General features: G+C 44.5%; 1 pseudogene; it reads left to right on the top strand.

Annotated features, from left to right (window-relative positions):
* Nucleotides 1-375: 375 nt before the first annotated feature.
* On the top strand, nt 376-22959 carry LOC138918511 (thrombospondin type-1 domain-containing protein 1-like; annotated as a pseudogene).
* Nucleotides 22960-26870: the final 3911 nt, after the last annotated feature.

The following is a 26870-nucleotide window of genomic DNA, read 5'->3' as shown; positions in this document are numbered from 1 at the left end:
GGAAACCAAGTTTACAACCCACCAGTTATGCACTTCAACGACTGACTTTTGTGTTACCCCAGAAGAAAATGACGCTGGGGAAGTGACTGAATTTGAACTGGTGGGAGACTGCTGGCTCGTCCTTAAAATCCAGGTCCAGCCTGCGGGCTGCGGGTGTGTGCGCGCTCGGGGCTCCGCACCCGCTTCCCGCAGGCCCTGGCCAGCCAGGAGCGTTTCCTGCCGGGTTTCCCGTCCAGCAGCGCGCTCGCCCGGCGCGGGCAGGAAAGGATGCGCAGCCCAGAGAGGGCGGGGCAGACGTGGCCGCTCGCCAAGGTCCCCCGCCCTCCGGGTGCGGCCCTCCGGGTGCCGCCCTCCTCGCGCCTTCTGGGCGGGCCCGGGCGGGGCTGCGGGAACCCGGCGCTGCTGTCCAGGGCGCGCAGTCCTCGGACGCGGGATGCTCGACGCCCTGCCTCGCGGCCCCTGAGGCCTCCTTCCTGCCACCCTTCTCGTCGCCTCGCTCGCCCCGGCCCGGGCTGCTGCGCCCACCAGTCCCGAGAGGTAAGAAGAGCCTTCCGCGATCCGGCGGGCGCTGCTGAGCCGCGAGGGCTCCCGGTGGCTCCGCCGGGGCCCGGCAGTGCGCCCGGATCCGGCCGCCCCTTCCCTCCCCGCAGCCTGAAAGCACAGGTGGACACTCCCGTTCCCTGGACGCTCCCGGTCCCCTGCCTTCGCTTCTTAGTGCTCAGCCTCTGCCGCCGAGGAACGCGCTTGGAAAAGTGTGCCTCTCCGCATCTTGGAGTCCCGGCTTTAACGCGAGCGCGGCTCTCCCCTGGCGCAGGTGTGGCCGAGGGGCTGAGGCTGACGGTAGCGGGGTGTTGAGTCCCAGTTGGGATGCTAAGCGTTTTAGAACAAGTTTGGGTCTTTCTAAAAAGAAATCCTCTCTGAGATACAAGCATTTCAGAACAGTCCTCATTTTAAGAGGGCTTTGTGCTGGCGACGCGGGCAGGGCTGGATTTCCAAGTATGAACTTGACTTGCGGGCCTTTGGAAAGCTGAGTGGAGGTGGGGAGCGCCCAGCTTCTAGGGAAGCTGCGTCCAGCCCGGGGGACCAGGGTAGAGCCGATCGAATATATAAATAAAGCCTGTTTACAGGAGCTGCTTTGGAATTAGGGATTTCCTCCTAATAAATATTATTATTAGATATATACACACACGAGCGTGTGCGTGGTTGTCAGAAGGGTCAAAAATCACTTTGCTTATTTTTATTTTCCCTTTTATTTGGTAAGTCATTGGTCCCATGGACTTTAGCGTAATTTATTTTCTTTTTCGGCAGCTATGAAGACCCTGTAGGGGTTTCTCTTAGCTGGTTTCAGCAAAAACATGGGATCTGAGCTTGGCATGATGCTGTTAGCCATTGAGAATATTCACAACAGATACATTTAAAATTTGTCTGTAAACGTTTTTGTATGTGAATGCTATATAGAAGTATCTTAAAATGTGTATGAAATACACCTAAGTTCTTCTTTTCTCAAAATGATTCTCAAGCCAAACATAAGTAGCCAGTAGTGTATTGGGAACACGTTGGAAGAAAAGCAAGCAAGGTGTAAAAAAAGGAAAATTAAAGAAGCATGCTATCTTCTTTAAAAAGTGTAGTGCTTTTTATCCAGCCTTCCATTCCATTCTGGGGTGTTCTGTTGATATCTTCAAATTAATGGTTGAGCTGGTAAAAATTGAGCATTTATTTTCAAAAGTGAGAACATTTTTAAAAACATCCTTATTATGATTTTCAGGTAGGCTGGTGTATTTTGTAATTCCATTTCCATTCAGCTCTAAATGTAGATTATCACACAATTCTGTGTTTTACTGGTCATTTTCAAAGAAGGAAAATGTGTTATAATTGCAAAATCAGTTGTGATTAGGAGCTTCTTTAAGAAATGATTGTCACGGGGAAGCAAGCAATTTGGGAGAAGCAAGTTCAACTTTTGGGAGCTACAGATCACTTGCTCCTCCTTTCTTTTTTTTTTTTTATCTTTTTTTTTTCTGCTTTTTCTCCCCAAGTCTCCCCAGTACATGGTTGTATATTTAGTTGTGGGTCCTTCTAGTTGTGGCATGTGGGACGCCGCCTCAGCATGGCCTGACGAGTGGTGCCATGTCCTCGCCCAGGATCCGAACCAGAGAAACCCTGGGCCGCTGAAGCAGAGCTCGAAAACTTAACCACTCAGCCACAGGGCCAGCCTTGCTCCTCCTTTCTTTGGTTACTGAGGATCAGTGACTTAAAGGAAGTGTTTAAAGTGCCCTCAGCACCCACACTTGCCCAGGAGATCCAATGATGCTCACCTGCTGTCTTTGGCCAAGTTTCCCATCCCCGCTCAAGGAAAAGATTAGGTCCAATCTATGCTTAATTCCAGCAAAACTGAATTTCCCTTTTTTTGTTTGGGAGGGGAGGGAGCTCTAATCATCTGCATAATTACACTTCAAATCTCTGCTTCCCTTTGAGGAAGTCCAGTATTTCCTCTGTTCAGCTAATTTCTACTGAAAGGAACCTCCTGGGCCAGCCCTGTGGTGCAACGGTTAAATTCCCACATTCTGCTTCAGCGGCCTGGGGTTCGAGGGCCCAGAGCCCAGGTGTGGACCTACGCAGCACTTGCTAAGCCATGCTGTGGCAGGCGTCCCACATATAAAATAGAGGAAGATGGTGGCAGCTGATGTTAGCTCAGGGCTAATCTTCCTCAAAAGGAAAAAAAAAGCTCGTGGAGACACACCAGTTCTCTTTCCATTGAATTTTTTATTATTTCCATCAATTCTTTACATTCCATTAATTTCTGTCTTATCTAAAGGGATGTAACATACATATATTGGAATATAATATGCTTAGTAAAAATATATTAGCTGTGCATAATGGGAATGTAAACATTAAGAAAATATACATTTGGTTATGTTTAGTAGCCCATAGTTTACTAGACTTTGGTATGACAAAAGTGGCACTTAAATGCCCTACATCTTATTCTATCACCTAATAGTCTGTTTATATCAAAGTGCCTCCTTCCACAAGTCATTGTGAACCACAGGCCATCAGGGTCTTTCCTGCCCTCCTAGGTGCTTTGGGAAGATTGCCGCATGAAATCGTCTGTCTCCTGACGGATACCAGCAGCGGCAAGTATTGGAAGACTGACAGAAGATGATAATTGTTATTTGTGTTTTCTCTTTACAGTGCCCTAAACAAGGGACTCAGGGTCACAGGGAGTTCTCATTTAATTGTAATACCCTGGGTATCTTTTCTAAAGGTCTGATAGTTTTGATGGAGCTCCTAGGCATTAAGAAATGAAGCAATCCTACTAACACACCAATTGTGTAAGAGAGACAGTGTTGGTAAGCCCATTTGTGGAAGCAAGGCAGGTCTACACAGTGCAATGAAACTTTGGCAAAAATTTAGTATATTAATCATTGTGAAATGACTAGCAGATGTATCATTTAGATTGGCTATTGGCTTTGATGAAATTAAGCAAATAATAGCAAACTCTCCATGTAAGGATGTGCTATAAAGAGAAAGACTTTCTGTTTCGCAAAGACAATCTTGGTGTTGGGCATACCTGAATGTTCTTAACAGGTGAGCTATCACGGAACAAAAGGGACATGCAGAATTACAGATCATTTCCCCGGGAAAAATTAGTGTCCTCCTTATTTTGTTTTCAGTATCAACTAGGAAATTTGACTTCTTAGAATGGTTTTGTCATTTCATGATTACTATTTTATGAATCACATTGAACAGAGCCATGCGTTTTTTGAGGTTCTGGTTTCAGGTGTTTTTGAAAAAAAAATTCACAATTTGGATGCGAGAAAGGACATGAGGAGACCAAAGACCTGGGATTTTGCTGATCAGAATGAAACAAATGTTGAAAGACTTTTCAAATCTCTTGTTGGTGGTGCTCTGCGACTGCGGTGAGTATTGTGAGCATACTTAATGCTATAGGTGTCAACAAAGAAACATCAGCGTGAGGTTTAGAAATGCATTGATGTCGACCCTGTGTGGAGGAGGCAAGGCAGGGTCTCCAGTGTGGTACCTTTTAGACTGTGACCCTTGCAACCCTGGGTTCTCTTAAGGGACTGCATTTTTGCCTCAAAAAATAGAGCTCATTTCTCAGTTGTCTGCAACTACTGAACCGATAGATTCAACAATGTAATACTCTCTTCTTTTGATGATTTCCAAATAGTTCATAGCAGTTCGTCTAAGCAGTTGATGGTATGAGAGTGGAAATTGTTTTCAAATTGATGAAGAAATTATGATTCAAGAGACAGAGCATCCTGGCTCGTGTCACATCAGTGGCATATCCACTTCATTAGACCAGAGTGTATATTGTTCATTGTGTCCGGGGAATCTCCTTCCCTAGTCTTTTCTTCTTAAGAAGTTTAGTTAAACAAGAAGATGCTTGATTTACTGAAAACCAATCTGGGATTCATTTCTTTTAGAATCGTTGATCCCTACTTAAAAACAGATTGTTCTATGTGTAACAGCCTCGTACAAAAAATTATAAAAGTATCCCTGGTTTCGAAATGGTAAATAAAGACATCAAAGTCTTCTATTTAAATAAAATCTGCTAGGATGTTTGTCATTGTTGAGATCAAAATATCTCACTGGAATGTAAAAATAAAAGTTGAGTGAGTGTAAAATAGAGCAGAACATAGAAGTTGAGTGCACAAGCTACTGAGGGAAAAGGAGATATTTTCATAGAGCTGGATTTTTTCCCTTCTTCTCTATCAATATCACTTGATGTTGATTAAATATGTCGCTACCAGTTAGTTTTTTTTAAAAAAAAGTGCTTATATTGAGACATGAGTTACTTTAAATACAATAAAGGAATGGAGAGAGAAGAAATGAGAGAATAGAGAACACTATACAATCATGCACTCCATAACGAGGTTTCAGTCAACAATGGACCACATATACGACAGCGTTCCTGTAAGGTTAGTACTATATAGCCTAGTGTGTGGGAAGCCATGCCATCTAGGTTTGTGTAAGTACACTCTATGATGTTCACACAATGATGAAATCGCCTAACACATTTCTCAGAACATATCCCCACTGTTAAGCGAGTCGTGACTGTACTGTAGTAGTCAGGATATGATACAACCAAACTGTAGTTTTCCAAATGAGAATGTATTCTTCTTTGTAAAAACAAAGGTTTTAGAGTAAAGTAGCAAGTTCTCTCTTTGCCACTGCTGGTACCCATCAACTGTATCTTTTTTCTCCATTTCCAAGTGAGCACGTGTGTCTCTTTCTTTAGCTGGCTGCCCATCAAATCAGAATCTGATCTGCCTCATTGCCAATCTCTGTCCTTGACAGTAGGCTTTCATTAGTTAGCTAAGGGGTGTATGCCTCTTGATCTTAAAATGCATCTCAGAACCATCCTGCCCCATCAGATTCAAATTAATCTGACCTGTGTTCTCAGTCTTAGTGAGTCATCTCCACCCAAAGGGGAGTATCCCTCAACCTCTGTACTAAGTGAAAAAAAAGAGCTTTATCATATTACGGTTTCCAAGCAAGTGGTGATCAAGCATTCAGGTCTGTCCAAGTTTTATGTATTTTATTTCACCTCATCTTAAATAAGAAATGGGTAAAATGCTGAACTAATTAAAAAAAAACAAACCCAAACCTTTATGTGCCCATATATTCATGTGCTGATTCTAACAATCATTGATTGAATACATGTAAGGTATATTTAAAGACTACCAACCCAAACAACACATTGAGTCTTTTGGACATATAGGATGTGTATGTTATTATTATTAATATATTGTATTATATTATGTATACATATTAAGACTAATAAATTCATACATATGTTGTTTTTCAACCAAAAGGATGCTGCAGCCCCTTAAGTCTAGAATTATTTCTTACCGCAGCCATGGGCCAGCTGATTATTACTTTGCCAAATTCTGTCTCCTTTGATATGTATTTGGATAAGATTCAAAATAGAAACAAGGATTCTTGTGTGTCTGTTTTTTCCACCCTCTACTTCAGCTGCTCAGATAGGTCTTTTTTAAGATGGTATGATTGATCCTAACTGAGTGATACTTGTGGGCTAGTAGTCATCTCTTCTCTCTAGGCCAATAGGACTTACTGTAATGTCCTTAAAATTGCCAAGGGCAAGCCAGGCTACTTCATAAATGGTCACTCTACCCCTTGGATGATCCTTGGAGAATAGTGTCAACATTTCTTATTCCTTTAAACACTTCTGCCTCATACAAACCAAGGGCACTGGTTCCTTTACTGGTGAAAATGCCCAAGTACTTGTCTTGAATATCAGAAAATAATAACTTTGAAGTATATTTGGGATCTTACATTTTAAATAGTCTAGAGCAGTTTATATTATATCATTTAAACCAAGCTTTCTTTCACTTCACTGTAAATCCATTTTCCCCAAATACTTAAACACCAGAATTTGATTACAGTGAGAAAAGTGAGGTGTTGGATTTTTATGTTGAGAGTCGTTACTCTTGCACTGTAGATTTTCATTGCAAATATATTACATTATTCAGTGTTGTGAGTTCAGAGTATTTATCGCTGATTAGTTACTTTAAACATAACCATGAAAGATGAAATGTAGGAACAAGCCCCTTTAGAATGGGAGCAGCACAGTGCCCAGCTCCCAGGATAAGCACTCGGCATCATTTTACATCATCCTTGGCTCAGTTCAGACTTCTCTTGTGTCTAAAATGCTGTTTTCTTCAATGGCACCAATAGTCCTGCTCAAAACACCTTTTTAAAGCCCTTTCTGACCATTTCATTTCAGTTCTTGGAGAAGCTGAATACCTCCTCTTGGGAGAGCCAGGCCATGTAGCGCTAAGCAACCACACGGTGTCTGTGGATTTCCATTATTTCGATGGTGCTAATGGGATGCTGAGGAATGTATCTGTCCTGTCGTTGGAGGCTGACACCAACCAGACTGTTACCACCAAGTACCTTCTGACCAACCAGTCCCAGGGGACGCTCGAGTTTGAGTGCTTCTACTTCAAAGAGGCTGGCAACTACTGGTTCACGATGACTCCGGAAGCAGCAGACAACAGCACTCCCGTCCCCTCGTGGGAGAAAAGTGCCTTTCCCAAGGTGGAATGGCCTGTCTTTCACGTTGACTTAAATAGGACATCCAAGGCAGCAGAAGGTACCTTCCAGGTGGGCCTTTTTACCAATCAGCCACTGTGCCCGTTCCCTGTGGACAAGCCCAACATCTTGGTGGATGTCATCTTCACCAACAGTCTTCCCGAGGCAAGAAAGAGTCAGGGACAGCCACTGGAGATAAGAACTAGCAAGAGGACAGAACTCTCTCAAGGCCAATGGGTTGAGTTTGGCTGTGCACCTGTGGGGCCTGAAGCCTATGTCACTGTGGTGCTGAAGCTGCTTGGCCGAGACTCGGTCATTACCTCCACAGGACCCATTGACCTGGCCCAGAAATTTGGATACAAACTAGTGATGGTGCCGGAACTCACATGTGAGTCTGGGGTGGAGGTGATGGTGCTGCCCCCACCATGCATCTTTGTCCAAGGAGTGGTCGCCATCTTCAAGGAAGCCCCCAGACGCCCTGGGGAAGCGACCATTCGACTGGCTGAAAACAGCCTGAACTTGGGAGAGAACAGTATTCAACTGCACTTTGTTTGACATGGGGAGGAATAAGTACTGTTTTGACTTTGGTGTTTCCAGCAGAAGCCATTTTTCCACAAAGGAGAAGGAGTGCATGCTAATTCAGAGAAATATAGGTTGGTATTGAGATTTAAAAAAAATTTTTTAAATCAAATTGATGCCTTCATGCAATCAAAATTATGATTTTGAATTTAAGTGAACTTAATTTTCTATGAACTATATCATAATTTTTATGGTTTACTCCTCATAATGTCCCAAACGGCATTATCATCCTTATATAAAAAGTCAAGAGTCCCGATAAACAGACCTGGCTGGCCACTCATGTAACCTCTCTAGGTCTCGGTTTCCCCATCAGTAAAGTGGACATAGTAAGAGTATCTACCTCTGAGAGTTGTGAGAATTGAATGAAGGAAATGGATACAGTTCTTAGCATAGTGCCTGGCATATAGGAAGCACCAATAAACATTAGCTATTATTACGTTATATTTTAAAAATTATATTATTATGTCACATGGCAAATCCATGGCAGGTACGATCAGAATTCAAAGCTAAATCCCAAATCGTGTTTAGTAACTTCTGTCTTCCTTCAGCTGAGTACATCTCCTTCCTTAGAGGAAGGAAGTCTGTTTAGTGAGATTACAGGGCAAGATTTTTAAACTTCTTCAAATTCTGGATTCTTTGGGTAATGCCCTAGCTAATCACAGGAAAGGGGGTTATCACTATCCCCTCCACCCCGCATGTTCCTCTGCCTTTCTTTCCCTTTTGCTGGGTGCAGGCCTGGTCTTGGCAAGAGGCTAATCTGGCAGAGATTACCTGGGTCACTTACATATGCTCTTACTTTCATCCCTACTGAGCCTGTGCCCCCTCATGGCCCAAACCTGGGCCATCTTTGTAACTCCAAGTGTATTTTGCTCCAAATTCACCCACATTCTCTTTTTAGAAGACGTCCCCTTCCTTTGACTCTGTCCCCGCCCACTGGCCACTTCCCTGCTTGCACTTACCTCTCTATCTGGCCTAGATTCTGTGGCCCATCCCTTTAATCACTTTCCTACTAATACCGTAAACTCCTCTGCCCTGTTGTTCTTCCGTTGCACCTGCCAGGCCACACCCCAGCTCTGCATGGATGCAGCAATCTGCCAGCCGCCCACTGTACCCAAGCTGGACGAGAAGGTCACACCCAAGCACACTGGGGCCAGTGTGGGTGGGTCATGCCTCTCCTCTCCGCTGGGTTCACCGTGCCACCCAGTAAGGCGCCCTGGTCGGCTCTGCTCCTGTTCCCCACCACAGCTCGTTTAGACCTCCTGCTTTCTCTTTGGACCTCACCTACTCCCTGGCTAACTCTCAGAGCTGACTTTGCCTCTGACCACACAGAGTAGCTGGAAGCCACCAGGTGTGAGCTCCCTCGCCCTCCCACTGAAATCTCTGTCGGCCTACAGGCATCGTCCCATCCTCTCCCCCTTCTTTGCTGTCACCGGAGGAGAGGTGTCATTCCTCCGGTACAAGGTCAACCCTCCCCTCCACTGTGGATCCCAGCCTCTCCGCTCATTTCAGGAAACTTGTGTTAATCGTTATCCTCTCTCTCTCCTGTCTTTAACTGTCCCTCTTTACTGGCTCATTCCCATCAACTTTGAGATGTACTTAATTTTCTTATCTAAAAACAAAACAGACCCAGCCCCTCAACCCCTGGTTCTCCAACAATTAAGACCCTCTTTCTCTCTTCCTTTTATAGTCCAGGTTCTTGAAAAGGTTGCCTACACTTTGGGGTTCATTTCTTCACTTCACATTCACTTTTCAACCCACTCGAAACCCACACCCCTCCCTTGAAAATGGTGTCACTAAAGCAGCCAGCAGACGACTTCCAGGTCTCCAAATCTGGGGGTGCTTTTCAGTCCTCCGTATCTTCATTGACCTTGATTCCGTGACCTCATACTCACCTTGTTTACCTCCTACCTCCGTGGCTGTCTCCTTTGCCTGCCAGTTCCACCACCTCCTCTCATCCCTTCAGTGTTGGACTTCTGCATTGTTTTACTCCTCACACACTTCCTAAGTGATTACTGTCCTGGCCAACGACTCCAGATTGGCGCCTCTCCCCTGCATCCAAGAGCTGCTGAATAGCTGTCACCCCTCAGATGGCTCCCAGGCACCTCAAAAGCAATGTACCTGGAATTGGATTCATCATCTTACCCCCAATCTTGCTCCTCAGTGCTGGACTCCACCTCCCATCTCATTGTTCAAACCAGAAACCCAGGCGTCTTCCTCTTCTCCTTCAGCTCCTATGAATAATAAATCACTAAGTCCTATGGATTTTTGTCCCCTTGGGGCCTGAAGATAGTGTGTAAATAACGATTTACAGCAAATATATAATAGATGTTGCCAAAAATGATTATTTATGATTTTCATTTATCCTATTTAGTGTGAATGTTTATATTTTTCTCTGCAGAAATGTTAATGCGTTTGGTTATGGGATGCTGCCTGAGATCCCGCTAGGGGAGTGTTAGTAATATACAGCACAGGCACTGTAATAACTTGAAAAAATCGAAATTGAGAAATTCTAAATTCTGAACACATCTGCCCCAAGAGTTTCAGATAGGGAGTATGGACCCTGTATCTCAAGGCCAAAAATATATATATTTGAGTTGAGAATTATTATTGATAGAGGGTATAAATTCATATTCACATATTTTTATTTTTTTACTTATTTTTTGACAAAAATTGTACATATTTAATACATAGTTTTCTTGATATTTTAACATTTTTGGCCGTCTTTTTGTTTCTCCGAATAGATGATCTTGTTTTTCCTTCATAATGACTAAACAGGAGCTTTTTACCAAGAATAGGAGTGCTGTCACCCCTGTCATTTTGTTCTTATTTGTAGCTGTTTGCGATAATGGTTTTATCTTTAATCCTTTGCTGAAATCGGTTTAAGCCACTTGTCTACTTTGTGAGTTAGTTTACCTAAAACTAGAAAATATCATTTAAAAATCCCTGTAAGCAGACCCTTGGATGCTGTAATACTCGTCACTTCCATGAAAGTGAATGAACCAGTAAAACCCTTTCATTCAGTGCAGCTCCCCCTCTTCCTCTGGGATCCCTTTAGGACAGCTGACGTGCTGTATGTGACCATGTGACATGATAAAGCTAACATTTATATAGTGATTACTTTGCATGAGGCACTGGTCTCAGTGCTTTATGAATATTAACCCATTTAATCTTCATAGCAGCCCTATGAGTTAGGGCTGTCAATTTTATAGGTGCAGAAATGGAGGCACCGAAAGGTTAAGTAACTTGCACAAGGTCAATGGTGGTTAAGTGGCTAAACCACCACTGGTGGTTAGACTGGCTCGACAGTTTGCTTTTACCACTATTCTATGGTGCCTCCCATATAATCAGCTGTCCACCCATGTATTAAACAATATAAAGCTTTTAGATTAAAAAAAGTTCTAATATTTTCCTCCTTGTCTCACGGGTTCATCTTGTGCTGCCCACCCCCTTGAGCGACATATAACTCACTTTGGAGTCCACTGGCCAATATAGGTGAGCCTTGTTCTGTGACCAGAAAATCTGAGCTGCTTATCCAGGAGACTTTGCTCCTACTGCTGCTTGTAGCTACTCACTCATGTCAGTAGAATCTTCTTATAAGCATGTTTTGTTTAGTTACCTTAGTCTTTTGAGCGAAATGTCTTGCAGATGTGAATATTTCATAGGCTGCATTCCTTCAGATAGTCTTGGGGTGGAAACAATCTCCCTTCTCCTATTCCAGAAAAATTTTGCTCATTCAGAATTAATATCCTCTCGAGTGGCCTGAAAGGTATTTATCCTGGCAAACAGGTTTGTTATGGAGTGTGAACGCATGTGTGGACATCTAAACAGGACGAAACAGACAGCCTTCCATTCATAAAGTTAAGACTATTTGGAATATTGGTCATCTTGCTCTTCATTTCTAAAACATGAACTACAGTTATTTAATTACTTCCCATTTTGCCAAGTATTTCCCTCAAAGTTATTAGTAGAAATCTTCAGGGAACAGATAGAGTTACTTAAGGCATTTTTTTATTTGCCTGATTAAATTTTTCCATTGCTTTATTTTAATGTTTTCCTGTGTTTCTTATTTGATTAATTTGATCTGGAATAAAAAGACAAAACGTAGCTTAAATGTTTGCTTATTTTCACTGTTGATTATCATATAAGCTGTGATTTCACTTTCAAGGGCAAAGGACACAACATTTCAAAATGAGATTTTTGACATTAAGATTCAAGCTTTTATTAAAACTTTCATTTTTTTCTGGCACCTACTAATGAAATTTTTGTTTTCCGTTTGACAAATGACTTTCAGTATTTAAATAAATTACATTTATGTAAAGTAAAGGCAGAGTTAAGAAAGAATAACAGAAAGATTCTCAGCTTTTGTAATTCTCCCTTTTGTGGTCTTAAATATGAGCACAAGGGAAGGATAAACTATACATTGACTTAATTTTCAATTTAGATTTCACAGTAGTGGAATTCCTAGTAGATATTTGAAAAATAAATCATAATACTTTAACTTAGAGAGACTTTAATATGAGAGTCCCAAAGCTTTGCGAGCACTGGGGGCTTAGTGTCTGGACAGCTCTGAAGCTTGAGGACAAAGCTGGCTCATTGTTCTACCCTTTGAGAAGCTGCAGTGGGATCTGGGAGGCACAGAACCGATATTGTGTTCAGTTGGACCTCTGGATGGAACATAATTACCACACCTCAGTTGATGGGAGTCCAGGATACTGGTTTGTAATGCTCCCACTCTTGTGAAGATCCCAGAAACTTTTAATTGCTGTGAAGAACTCATATTCCATGAGTCACTCACTCCAAAGATTGCACCACTTGGCTCACCTGAGAATGTCTCTGCCCTCCACGTTCTCCTCATGTTTTCATAGTGCTTTATATACCTTTGACTGTGGTATGAGTTTTTTTTCCATAAAGGATGAAGAAGGGCTTTTATGCAGAGGTTGTTTTGGTGCCTAGTGTTGGCGTGACCTGATGGGTCTTGGGGCTGGATGGGTGCTGATAGAGTAGGCAATTAGGATTATTTTTTAAGAGGGGACTACTCAGTTATTCTATCTGGGAGTGGTTGCACCTATGCTTGGAAGAGAAGTTTGCATTTATCAAGCAATAATGACTGTTTGGGGAGTGTTTTTTATGTATTTTGAAGCTCTGGTCTTGTGAGGGTTGTTAAGTCTCCTCGCTGAATTGACCCTTTTATCTCTATGTATTGTCCCTCTTTATCCCTGGTAGTATTCCTTGTTCTGGCATCTACTTTGTCTGACGTTAATATAACCACTCCAGTTTTCTTTTGATTGATGTTCACAAGGTATAACTTCTTCCATCCTTTTACTTTTAACCTATTTATGTATTTGTATTTAAGGTATTTTCTTTAAACAGCATGTAGTTGGGTCATGCTTTTTTATCCAGTCTCACAATCTGTCTTTTAATTGGTGTCTTTAGATTATTTATATTTACTGTAATCATTGTATGGTTGGATTAAGATCTACCAGCTTTTTTTCTTTTTAAGATTTTATTTTTCCTTTTTCTCTCCAAAGCCCTCCGGTACATAGGTGCATATTTTAGTTGTGGGTCCTTCTAGTTGTGGCATGTGGGACCCCGCTTTAGCATGGCTTGATGAGCAGTGCCATGTCCATGCCCAGGATCCGAACCAGCGAAACCCTGGGCTGCCGCAGTGGAGCGTGCCAATTTAACCACTCGGCCACGGGGCCAGCCCCAAGATCTACCATATTGGTAGTTTTATATTTGTTCCATCTGTTCTTTGTTTCTTTTCCCCCTTTTTTCTGGCTTCTTTTGTATTAATTGAATATTTTTTATGGTTTACTTTAGACTGTTGGTTTATTGTTTCTACCTTAAAATGTTTTTTAGTGGTTGTCCTAGAATTTGCAATATTCATCTTTAATTGCTTTCAGTCTGCCTTCAAATAATGTTATATTGCTTCACATGTAGTGTAAGGGTCTTGTGACAGTACACTCCCAATTCATTCCTCCCATTCTCTGTGTGATTGTTGTCATACATTTTACTTTATATGCCCTATAAACACATAATACATTCCTGCTATTTGACAGTTACTTGTATAAGAGACTATCTGATATTGTCCCAGACCTCTTGTGTATTCTATTCTGTTTTGTTCACTCTTTTTCTTCCTTTTTGTGTTTCAGTTTTCGTGATTTCTATTGATCTGTATTCAGAGTCACTGCTTCTTTCCTCAGCTGTGTCGAGTCTCCTGGTGAGCCTCTGGAAGGCATTCTTCATCTCTGTTAGCACGCTATTCATTTCATTCCACTTGATTCTTTTAAGCTTATGAATCTTTGATGAAATTTTCCATCTGTTCATGCATCTTGCTCATGTTTTCCACTAAAGTCTTTAACATATTAATTATAGTTATTTTAACTTCTCTCTTTGATAGTTCCAATATCTGGGTCACATCTGAGTCTGGTTCTCTTGATTACTTTGTCTCTAGATGGTTTATGGTTTTTTTCTCGCTTCTTTGTGTATCTCACAATTTTTGTTTGAAAGCTGGACATCTTTTTTAGAATTGTAGACACCGACAGATAGTATTTATGCCTGGAAATGGGCATACCCTGTTTTTGCTAGGCCTTTAGTGTGGGGATTGGGTCAATGTGGTAAGGAATTGGGGCTGTTTGGGCTTTTGCTGTTGCTATGGCTACCTTCAGTGCATGACAGAGTTCAAAATTTTCTAATGTTACTTTGTGATTAGGGTAGGAGTTGGGTTGCCAGAGGGTTTTTCTCCATGCTTCTGTTGCACCCTCAGCTTTAGGCTTGAGCCTGTACATCAGAGAGGTTTTCCTGTCACTCTTGCCCCTGCCTCAGCAGTAGACTGTTGTTACTTGATACGTGGTAATTGCTGGCCTGGTGCAGCATGGGGGTCGGGCAATGGGTGTGGGAGAGCATCCTCTTGTTCCAGTTCAGCCTTAGTCTCAGGCAAGTGCTGTGCCCCAAAGTCTCAGTGATGGGGCCTTCCTGATGATCCTGCCCCTCCCCAGTGGTAGAAGCTCTCTCATAGTCTGGGCCCAGGATATTGTCTGCTCCTCCCTGGGGTGAAGGATTTTCTTCCTTCTCCATTCCGTAGTGGCACTGAGTTTCAACCAGTGCTCTTAGAGTTACAAGGTTTGCTGCCTTGTCCCCAGTGGTCGAGGCTTTTGTTGATAGAGCAGATGTGGAGGAGGGTCTGGGTGAGGTCTGTGTCTTTCCCACAGCGCTGCTCCTTCCCTGCTTGGGCTTCCATCACAAGGGAGGCTTTCTCTGCTCTCAGTCCTTGTGAGCATCTGCTGAGATCCGGGAAGAGCCTGCAAATGGGTACAAATTCCCCCTGCATATGTGGCTCCCAGGGGTCCTATATTCCCATGCTAGCCCATGCTAGGCCTCTAGCAGTTCATTACATTTTTAGATGACTTCTCACCAGCTTATATGAGGCCTGGTGTCTGCCCCAGGTAAGCAGTGTTTGCATCCTGTCTTTCCTTATATTCCAGGCTAGTTGGTGGCCCTGTGATCTTACCTCTGTGGGGTTCTAGGAAGGTTAGTGTTTTGTAGATTATATAGCCTTTCTTTGTGTTAAGGGTAGGAGCAACACTCTTTTCCAGCTTTTTCACATCTTTAGGAATGTTTTTATTTACTGACTTTTCAAGACCTGAGATTTGAGTTGGCTGCTTCATTTGGGTACAGTTAAAGTCTGATTCTCAAATGAACTAGCATTAAAAGCATGGCTAATGTCCTTGCAGAAACTTGGGGACTGTGGCAGCCGTGGAGCCAGTGTAGTGCCACATGTGGGGATGGTGTCAGAGAGCGTCGCCGCGTGTGCCTGACTTCCTTCCCCTCCAGACCTGGCTGCCCCGGAATGTCCTCGGAGACCTCCCTGTGTTCCCTGGAGGAGTGTGCTGGTAGGTATTCTGCCTTCAGGAGTCTCTCCTCAGAGCCTCCATCTGAGAGATTCTTGAACCCAAGCTGCCTGAAAGTCACCAGTCTGAGTTCGGGGGTGGACTCATTAACGTTCTGTTATTGCTGTTGGCTGTACTAACCCTGTATTCCTTAGTGTGTCTATGACTGGGAGTAACTGGCCAGTGGGATGACAGGGCATTTACCACTGTGGAAGATCAGGAAATGACACGGAAATCTATCTAACTTAAAACTTCAGATATATTAAATAATTTTTAAAAATACAAAAATGGGTGGGATGATCATTTCTTCCCAAGAGTTTTTTTGTTTTGTTACTTCTCCCCACCAAAACTGTGGGAAAATATTCAAAAGGTTTTCTTCTCCTTATCATCCCAGAGAAGCCCTAGGGGACCACACAGATGGTTATTTGTCAGAACGAGGCAAGACAGCTTGTCTTGTCCCTTGAATGGCTCTACATGTGTTCCATACCACCCCTACCCAGGAGAAGGTGGGGAGATTTCTTCTTTCCTTCACCTGGAGACTGACTTTTCCTTAATCGTCTAAGCATCTTGAAGGTACACACTGGTAGATGCTCAATAAGTGATGTGAATGGTCCATAGATGTGATGCTCACATGACTTAGTTAGCTGCATCCCATTCATTTGGCATAGGTTATAGTAATAAAGGCTCCTTGCTCGTCCCACACACCATCCCACCTTCTGATATACAATCAGCCCTCCACTTAGTTGGCTGGCCTTTGCTCTGGTCCCAACTCTCAGATAAAGTCATTCTGTCAAGTCCTGCCTTCTTCCACTGTCCAGTTCCAGGTTAAAAAACCATCCCTAGTTCCTTTTCCCTTTGGGATAGGGAGAAGTTAGGTGTTTTTCTGTGTTTGGCTCTCAACACAACTTTTGGCTAAGGAGCACCTTTTAGCCAAAACCACAGGCATCTGGCTACATCTTGGCCAGTGTCCCGACCTGTGGCCTTAGAAAATCATTGTTGCTATCTCGTCTTTGCAGCCAATACTGTAGGCTTTGTTCTCTTTATTCTAGCATCCTGAGGATATTCTCACTTCCGTGTTTTCCTATTACAGCCTCAGGCCCAGGCTCTTCTCCTAGCCCTCACCCTGCCCCTCTTCTTTCATAAGCCCTGGGCCCCACCCTGAATTGTTCTTTCTCCAGTTGTGTCTCATGCTGTTGTCTAAGGCTCTCTTCTCTGTCTGCTCTTTTCAAGTCCTCTTCACTTTCCACAGCTCCTTCCTTGTGTATAACTTCCTCCACATATGCCTGCTCCTCTCAATTCTGGGAGAACAGAATCGGGTTAAGATATTCCATGTAGAGTTCCATAATACTAAGATGAACTTAAAATTAATTGCCACTGGCTTCTACTGCACCCTTGGAAGTGACAGCAGTGTCAACCATTTATTGACCATCTGCTATGTGCCAGCACTTTAAATACATTAGCTCACTTACAGCTCACAATAATTCTATAAGGTAAGGATTATTATGTTGGGCTCAAATCTTGAGAGCTTGCTGCCTGCCAGGCATTTTTCTAAGTGCCTTGAACATATGAAGTAGGTACATCATGATCTCCACATACAGATGAGGACTCGGTGGCCCAGAGAGGGTAAGTGACCTGCCCGAGACCATAAAGCTAGAAAGCAGGGACCTAGATATGACACCTATCTACTAAGCTACCTATCTTGAATAATTGCCTTAATATACAATCCAGTCTAGCTTTCTAGAAGCACCGACAGCCTGGAATTTGCAATCATTTTTAGGATATGTGGTATTATTTCATGTTCTGGCATCTCAACTCTTTAATTCCAGGTGGGAACTAGAAATTTGTACATTCTAAATTAGTGAAAAGGGTAAGTGCTACAGGTACCCTACTTCTACTCTAAGTGGTCCTCAGTTAAATGCTTACATTGGTAAAAATGGTCATTTCTTCCAAGTGTTCTCTTTTTCCTATTCAACCTATTTTCCGCTCTTTGGAAATCTAAAGATCTGTCTGCAGGCCGCTTAGCATCAGGAAATCTCCATCACTTTTGGTGAAGGGGGAAAGGCTAGATGAGGCAGAGATGGGCGAGGTCCGCAGCTTTTGGGCTTTCCTCCAGCCATAGTTTTGCAGGGAACCAGCCAGAGTCAGAGATGACAGCTAAGTAAGGGGTTCCATAATGTACCGGAGCAATGCTGCTACCCACTGACCTAAGCAGCCACTGCAGATGGAAGAAGTGATGAGTCAGCAATCAAGTCTGTCATCATTCAACTATTTTCACTTGGTTGAGAGTTTAGAGTTTTGTTTGGCTTTGAAAGGATATTTTTGTGCCAAAGTCTGAGGGTAGTTCTGTATTAATTTGGTCCGTCTTGTTCAATACAAGAGTGGGAGGATCCAATAGCCCTTGTACCCACGTTCTGTCTGGTGGGATATTGATCATTTTGCGGTTACCTTTTTAATAATGAATCAATTAATTAATCTAACATTTATTGAGTATCAACTATGTGCAAGTTACTGTGACTGGGTTGGGACTATATGGATAAGACATGTCCCTGTCTGGAAGGGGCTTATGATATAGTAGCTCAGCAGACATATAAACAGGCACAATACACAGTACAATAGAGAGCCTACAATGATGAAGGTATCCACAGCTTGCTATGGATGCTTACAGGGGTGATAACGTATGCTGGGAACACCTCCGCTCTTGGAGGAGGTGATAATTGAACTGAAGTTTGAAAGCTGAGTAGGTGTCACCAGGTGAAATAGGTGAGAAGGGAAATTTTAGCAAAGGGAGCAATGGAGGAAAGCATGGAAGAAAGTGGCACATTAAGAGACCCAGAGGATGGAAAATGGTTTCATGTGGCTAGAGGATAGTGTGTCAGGAGGGAGTGGTAAAAACGAGGCTGGACAGGTAGGCAGGAGACAGATTCTGAGGGGCTGTGAAGGTTTGGACCTATATTCTAGAGAGATCTCTCGGCTGTAGTGTGGAATATAAATCAGAAGGGGTAGGGGTGGCAGCAGCAAGGCCTGTTAAGAGTTCTTCACTAACCCAGGTAAGAAATGAAGCACTGGCAATGGGGATGCAGAGGAGAGAGGGATTCCAAGACTCTGATGTGGTGAGTGATGGAGAGGGAAGCATCAGGGATGAAACCCAGGATTCTGGTACTGGCAACTGCATGGACAGCAGGGCCATGCCGTTGAGATTGGACATATCGTACTGGGGGGTTCTGGGGGGAGGATGATGAGTCTTGGGCATGTGGAGGTGAAGGTGTCTGGGATGCTGATGGAGAGAGCAGAGCTATTGCAGCCAGGATGAGATCTAGATCTCCCTGGCTCCAAAGTTCATGTTCTTCTCTCCAGTTAGTTAAGTGAATGTTATCATTGAAACCAAGAAGAGAAAAACTCACAGGAAGTGTCAAGACAGTAACCAGTGCTGCAGCAGTCAAGGAATATCAGGACAGAGCGCCTTTGCATTTGTCGTTTGGCTATTAGATCATTAATGACCTCGACAGGACCCGTTTCATTGGAATCCTGGGGACAGGTTGCAGGAGCCAGAGGCGACGATGTGGAAGCAGTAAGTCAGCAAATGTGGACTCCTCTTTCTGTAAGCTTGGCTAGGAATACCAGGAGCAAGATACAGCTATGGCAGTAGTGAGAGGGTTCTAGAAAGGTCTTTACAAAGTGAGAAGAGCTTGAGCATGTTTCTGTGGAGCTGCACAAAGGAGAAGCTGGAGATAATTGGTACCAAGGGACGATCCCCCTGGAGAAGGGTGGCCTAGAGAGTACTGGGCGGACTTGCTTTATAAGAAGAGACTTCTCCCACTAATTCCATAGAGAAAGAGGTAAGTAGAGATGTGCCTGCTGCTAAGTTTATGGGGGAGGAGAGGATGGCAGAAGAAGTTGGGAATGTACTTGCCTGATGGTGTCTATTTTTGTGACCTAGCAGACTGCCAAGGAAGGGGATTAGGTGGGGGCGTGAGGAAAGTGGTGAAACTTTGAGGCAGTTTTATTGGAATGGAAGATGGAAGAGAGAATTGCTTAGGGAGCCATGGACGGAGTTATGGGCAGCCGAGGTTGGGCGCTGTCAGTGCGTAGAGGCACTGGCCTGCATGGGTGCATTATTTTCTCCACCAGAGCTCAGGGCCTGGGTGCAGCAGCTGAGAATCTGCTGGGATTCCCACACCCACATTCCTGGATTTATCTAGGGATGGACTTTTGCTGCAGAGCAGGGAAAGGGCTATAGCTCAGTATTAGTGGCCAGAGAGTTGAGGTTTTGGCAGGAGAATGGTTTAAGTGATGGATCATGGGTGTAGGGAGAGAAGTGAGGCCAGGAGGTGGCTGGCAGATTGGGAGAAAATGCAAGGGTTGGGGAATCTGAAGTTGCAGTGAGGTTGAATACCCAGTGTAGTAATCATGAGTGAAGGAGAGGGGAGGATACAGCCAGAAAGTGGGCTGTGAAGTTCAAGATTTCAGAAGAGGAGCAGCTGCAGACAACGGAAAGGTATGACATGTTGGATGGACACTGAAGCACTGGGACTCAAGTAGGACTCAAGTACTAGTGACTGATGGCTGCCACGAGGTTGGCAGATAACAGAGTTGAAGGAGGAGTCGGGGGGCAGTTTGGGTGGATGGCACGGGCATCAAAAGAGTAGAAGTTTTATACAGAGGTGAAAGAGTTGGTTGAAAATGGCAGTCAGGAATGAGGAGACAGGATACACCCTACTTCTGGCCCTGTTTGCTTATAAAGTATGTGTCACAGCTTCCACCCAAGAGGGTGGGCAGGGGGAAGCTGTGTCCTGCAGGATATTCCGTCTTCAGGTAAGGCAAGGAGGCAAAGGGAGTGTTTGGTGGAGAGATTCCGGATGTTGAGGAGGTTGGTTACCACAGGGTACAGTAGAAAGGAGAGGGGAGAGTGGGAGAGTGTGGGTCTAGCAGATGACGCAGAGAGCTGGTGGTGATAAGAGAGTAGGCAAGAAGAGAGAGGACAGGTGACTGGAAGGGCTTGAATGGAGGACAGTGACCACGGAGGAAAGGGAGATGAGGCCTGGTGGCATTAGGTGGTCTCAGGTTCCCAGGTGTTTCGGTGGCAGTACAGCCTGAGGCCCCGCTGGCCTCTGAGCCTTGCTGAAACATTTTGATGACTGTGGGACAAACCAGTTTGAGAGAGCAGAGAAGAAGAGGAAAACTCAAGGCCACATGGAAGGGAGGAAGGGAAGTGGACAGCTGAAAATAGAGGAATGAGAAAGCAGAGGCTTCAACATTTACGAAAGACAGTTCCTGGGTATTAGAAGGGAGGAATGAATTCTGTTGTATTACCGAAGATCTTCTTTCACCTATCAATTTCTCTCGAGATGTGCAAATTTAGGTACAACCTACCTAAATTATTTTGCATTTCAAGTTTTATACTTGGTAGGAATTTTCCAACGTGCATCTCAAAGGTACATTTAACTACAGATATCCCATGTTTACATCATTGTAAGCAAAAACCTGGATTTTACCTTGAAACTTTCCTCATGCTACTTCTTTGTGAAAAATGTGAGACAAGTGTCAGCAGGAGCCCCCGAGTCCAGGAATCACCTTAATTGTGGCTTATCTGGTCACCTCACTTACATGGGTCTCTGTTTCTTAGTTTGGCTTAAGCTGCCAGCAGAGATGCAGATGTAGGACCAGAAATCTTTGTCCTTAGAAAAGCCTCTCAGAGACCTGAAAACCACCAGAGAAAACACTACTAGAGAATACATTTGTTCTTGCCTTTTTTGTAGCTTTCCGGCCATCCAGCCCGTCTCCTCTTCAGCCGCAGGGCCCGGTGAAGTCCAACAACATCGTGACGGTCACTGGGATTTCGCTGTGCTTGTTCATCATCGTGGCCACCGTCCTCATCACGCTGTGGAGGAAGTTCGGCCGCCCCCCCAAGTGCAGCACCCCCGCTCGGCACAACTCCCTCCACTCGCCCAGCTTCCGGAAGAACTCAGATGAGGAGAACATCTGCGAGCTGAGCCAGCAGCGCGGGAGCTTCTCGGATGGGGGTGACGGGCCTGTGGGGGGCCCGGGGGACATGGGCATCCCTCTGACCTACAGGCGCAGCGTGCCGGCCACTCCCGAGGACGACGCTTCCGGCAGTGACAGCTTCCAGTCCAACGCGCAGAAGATAATCCCACCGCTGTTCAGCTACCGCCTTGCCCAGCAGCAGCTGAAGGAGATGAAAAAGAAAGGCCTGACAGAAACCACCAAGGTGTACCACGTGTCTCAGAGCCCCCTGACAGACACGGCCATCGACGCCGCCGCCGCCGCCGTCGCCCTCTTAGACTTGGAGAACCCGGAAGAAGCTGCCGCAAACAAGTTCAGGATCAAATCCCCGTTTCTGGACCAGCCCGCGGTCAGCGCCGGGGAGAGGCCTCCCTCCAGGCTGGATGTCGGGGTCTCGCAGGCCACTTGTGCCGTGAGCCCCAGCCAGACCGTGATCCGCAAATCCCAGATGAGGCACGTGGGCAGCAGAGGGGGGCTGTCGGAGCGGAGCCACCCCAGGAGTTCCCACTTCCGGAGGACAGCCAGTTTCCACGAGACCAAGCAGGCGCGGCCCTTCAGGGAGAGGAGCATGTCCACCCTGACCCCACGGCAGGACCCCGCCTACAGTTCTAGGACGCGGACCTGGGACCAGGCAGAAGACAGGTTCAGGCCTCAGAGTCGGGGTGCTGCCGCGCTTCCTGAGAAACTGGACCATTTCCAAGGGGCAGGTGGAACCGCTGGTCCACTAAGCCCCCTCCCTAAATCCTACACCTTGGGGCAGCCCACCAGGAAGCCAGACCTAGGGGATCGTCAGGCGGGATTGGTGGCAGGAGGCGAGAGAACAGAGCCTCACAGAGCTCGGCGGGGACCGTCCCCCAGTCACAGGAGTGTCTCAAGGAAGCAGCCCTCCCCCACTGCCCCCAAAGATAGCTACCAGAGGGTCAGTCCTCTGAGCCCTTCTCAATGTCGGAAAGACAAGTGCCAGAGCTTCCCGGTGCACCCCGAGTTCGCCTTCTACGACAATACACCATTCGGCCTCACTGAAGCCGAGCAGAGGATGCTGGACCTCCCGGGATATTTTGGGTCAAATGAAGAGGATGAAACCACAAGTACTCTTAGCGTGGAGAAGCTGGTCATCTCGACCAAGAGTCAGCCTGAGACTTGACACAACTGGGGTCCTTTGCTCAGGTTGTGGTACCAGCTGCTCACATTGTTGTGCGGACTGTTTTGTATAACTGTTTGTGCAGGAGGACAGAATGTGGGGAGGAAGTAACTCACACAGACCAGCATGTGTGTGTGCACCTGTGTTTGAATTTATAAGGAAGAAGTTATTCATCCTGAACCTTTCCCTTTGTAATCCTATTTCTATTGGTTTATTCCTAATAACAATGATAATAAAATTTAAACAAGAGTGAAATAGGGCTTGGTGTCTCATGTGGATATGAAAGATGACAAGATGTGACTTGTGAGGATGAAATGCTTTGAAAAGTTCATTTGCCAATTCCAACCTGAAACAGAAATCTGGGAGTCTCAACTATAAAAGGGCTGGAACAAAGCAAACTTGCTAATACAACCCTGAATGGTAATTTATTAAGTTGTAAATGCATAAGAATTTGACTCCTACAGGGGCAGTATCGAACCAGTTTCATATTTGGCTGATGAAGTCACTTATGACTACCATGCACTTAGGAATGGTGATACCACAAGATATCCTAGAAGAACTTTCAGGCCAGAGTTTGGTGATATCTTACTGTTTTTTATGCAAGGAAGAGCCCTGGTATGTGACACAAAATTATGTGAGTTAACTCTGCTTTGGGGAAATCACATGAGAAGCTGATTTTTCAGGTAGTGAGTCAAATGAAGACCTATCCATCCATCCATCATTGTTTTGAGCAAAAAAGTAGACAGTTTTGAAAGCAAGGTGTTGTCTTCTGAGAAAGCACCAACTGCAGTGGGTAGTGGGTGTTGGCCAGGACACTGCCTGACATCAAGATGCTGACTTTGTGTTCCTGGACCAAATTGGCAGCAGGGACCCCAGGGGGTGCCATTCTGAAACTGGTGTGTGTATGTTTCTAAAGATAACTTTATCATGTTACTCAGAATGTGCTTAAATTAATCTCGGGTATATGGGAAGCAGCCAGCCCGGTGATCTAGTGGTTAAGATTCAGCGCTCTCACCCTGCAGTCTGGGGTTCGTTTCCAGGTCAGGGAACCACGCCACTTGTCTGTCAGTTATCTTACTGTGGCAGCTGCATGTTGCTGGGATGCTGAAAGCTATGCCGCCGGTTTTCAAACACCAGCAGGGTCACCCATGGTGGACAGGTTTCAGCAGAGCTTCCAGACTAAGACAGACTAGGAAGAAGGACCTGGCCAGTCGCTTCTGAAAAAAGTTGATTGTGAAAGCCCTGTGAAGGGCAGTGGAGCATTGTCAAATACAGAGCTGGAAGGTGAAAGGATGGAGCCAATAAAGACTGGGTAGGCTCACTAGGAGTCAGAGTCGACTCCACAGCACACTCAGAAAAAAATGTGGAAAGTAGGTAGACTGGATTATGATTTTACAGGTTAAGCTTTTTTAATTGGAAGAAAGAGGTAAAGAGGGAAATAGAGAAAAGAAGTCTTTTAGAAATTTAGAACCACTTTTGTTTTCTGATTCAACCTCCCGACCACATTATACAGGTGAAGAATTTGAGGCTCAGGGAGGGGAATTAGCCCTGAGGGGTTGGATGGACGTGCACTCATGTTTTTATCCTAAATGCCTACCTCTTTGCACTCTGCTATCACAGCCTTTGCAAGTCTTCTCTAACAGCAGAAACTTCAGGAGAAAGCAGGCCGTTTTTGCAATAAGAGGGCTTAGAGAGATGCCTTTACTAGATTTTCGCAAAGGAAGGAAGCTTTCTGCTGCTTGATGTTAGGACTGGTCGTCCAGCTTGCTTTGTTTGGAAGTCAGGCCTAAACAAAAGAACCCGAAGGTGGGGCTCCTCCGTTGGAAGTCTGTCACCAGTACCAAGTGGGCACGCTGCAATCTGTGTGCTTCCTTTCTGCCCTTGAACCTCACGCCTTATCTGCATGCACTGGAGTAGCTGCACTTTTCTTCTTGTTCACCATCACCCCTCTAGCGACCACACCCTCCCTGCCTTTCAGACTGTTTTCCTTCTTCCTTTTGGAGTTTATCAGGGTGTCAGCCTGCTGGCGAGGTTTCAGGGATCAGTGGAGAAAGTGGAATTAGACTGGAAAAAGTCACAAATGCAAATACTATAGCTGTAAAAGTTTCTCTTCTGTTCTTTGCATTACCACTTCATTTGTGGCCATTTTTATTGAAAATTAAAATATACTTCCTTCTGGAAATGCTGTAATAATAATATCTACCTTTCAGGAACAGAAGAAATAGATTATTCAGAGGTATCTGACAGCTGGTATGTGCTGATGCAAAAAAGAGGAAACCAGACTTTTTAATCTCCATTTTCTCTGTTTATCATACTAGAAAGCTTTGTTCTCTTTCCAAGTTCACAGGCTTGTGTCCCAACCTTTGAGGACAGAGGGTACATGCTCACTTGTTCCAGATTTCACGGTGAATTTTCCTACAGTGTCAGAATGAGACCAAAACAGCCACAGGAAAGGTGAAAATTCGAGAAAAACACTGTGAGCAGAAAGATCTTCTGTTAAGATCTGTTCTTCGCCAGGATATCATGCATCTAAATTAATATCACAGTGAACTAATACCAGCTAATAGCATGTTCACCATCCACCTCCCCAGTTTTCTGTGGCCCTAACAAGAGTCAATCTCTACATTTCATACTTAGAAGATAACTTGGCCTCTGCCTCTGAGAAAGAGAAAACTAGGTGCCTCAGCATTGTCTTTGGTGGCTAAGTGGTAAACATTAGAAATAATCTCGTATTCTTCACCATTGTGTCCCTAGGTCCTAGCTCCAGTGGCTGCCATTAACTAGAAGCTCAATAAAGATTTGTGGAATAAATGACTAGCTATTCAAAAGCCCTCAAAACTACCTTTGCAGTTGAACTAGAACAATTCTAATACTTTAAATCTTAAACCATTATGAATGTGATGTGTTCCTATGAGATATTGTAGGGTTTTGATTTCTAGAAGTCTCCAGAAACAAAGAGATCTTCATCTTTTGCAGATATCACCCTGGCTGAAGGTGAAAGTGTCTCTAGAGTCTATTGCAGTGTCTGTACATGGCAGTCACTTAACAATTATTAAATGTATATGAGAGAGTGGCTTCCAAGTGGATGGGGTGCCCTGTCTTCCCAACACGTCTCTTCCATCCATGCCACTGCTCTGGAGTCTGCACCACCTCTTTGGGGCAATTGCTCCCCAATTGTGACTTCTAAAGTAGATTTGATAGAGCTGAGAGCATTCAGTGTGCCAAGCCCTTGCCACCGTTACCCAAATGATAATCCAGCCTTTCCTACCAATTTTCTCTCCTCAAGTTCTGGTCCACTCCAACCTGACCCACCCAATATAAAATTGCTGTTTTATGACTTTGATGATTTCTCATTGTATCCTAGGTATGCAACTTGTAAAATGATGTTGCACAGTTTTTAGTCTGGGCAGTTTCTGAATCATTTTTATGCACAAGTGACAGCATATTTAAAACTCATAGTATTATGTAAATTATTTTTTTTTCCAGGTCATACCAGCTGAGCCATGGTTTGGACAAAAAGAAGTAGTTTAGCAGAGTCAAAAGAATACAAGTTTAATCCTGGCCCTTCCCTTTCTAGCTACGTGATCTTAGGCAAGTCACTTAATCACATAAGCCTCTGTTTTCCATGTGTAAAATGGGAAGAATACCTACCCTTGCTACTGGTTCATGTTGGGGATTTGAGCATACATATTTATTTCCTATCCCTTCTAAGACTCACTTATACTTATAGTAATGGGATATAAAAGGTACATACCCAAAAGGGTTTAGAGAACAAGAGGATAAGTGATTTCAATGAATTTCTGGAAGACAGAGTATATGGAAGAGCACTGAGTAGAAGAAGCTATAGCTCAGGATATGCTTGAAGAGTCTCGCAGGAGATGAGGGTGCCTCCCTATGTGGTAGAACCTTGCAGAGGTCGGGGACTCAGAGAAGTTCCTGGATGAAGGGGAGACAGAAGACAGTGAAGGTCTGTGTATGAAATGGTCGTCCTCCACACCACTCCTCAACTCTGGTGCCAAGAACCCCGGCAACTAGGTAGTTTGACCACAGAAAAGAGCAAAACCAACCAGCCAACCAAAAAATGACCAACAGGGACTTTTTAAAAGACACTGAAGGATCTTTCTGAGAACACTTGGGCATCTAGAGTCATCACTGGTACCCCAGCA

The sequence above is a fragment of the Equus caballus genome, chromosome 17 (genome assembly GCF_041296265.1).
Source record: "Equus caballus isolate H_3958 breed thoroughbred chromosome 17, TB-T2T, whole genome shotgun sequence".
Taxonomy (NCBI): Eukaryota; Metazoa; Chordata; class Mammalia; order Perissodactyla; family Equidae; genus Equus; species Equus caballus.
The sequence above is the reverse complement of the archived record's forward strand: the minus strand, read 5'-3'. Positions and strand labels throughout refer to the sequence as shown.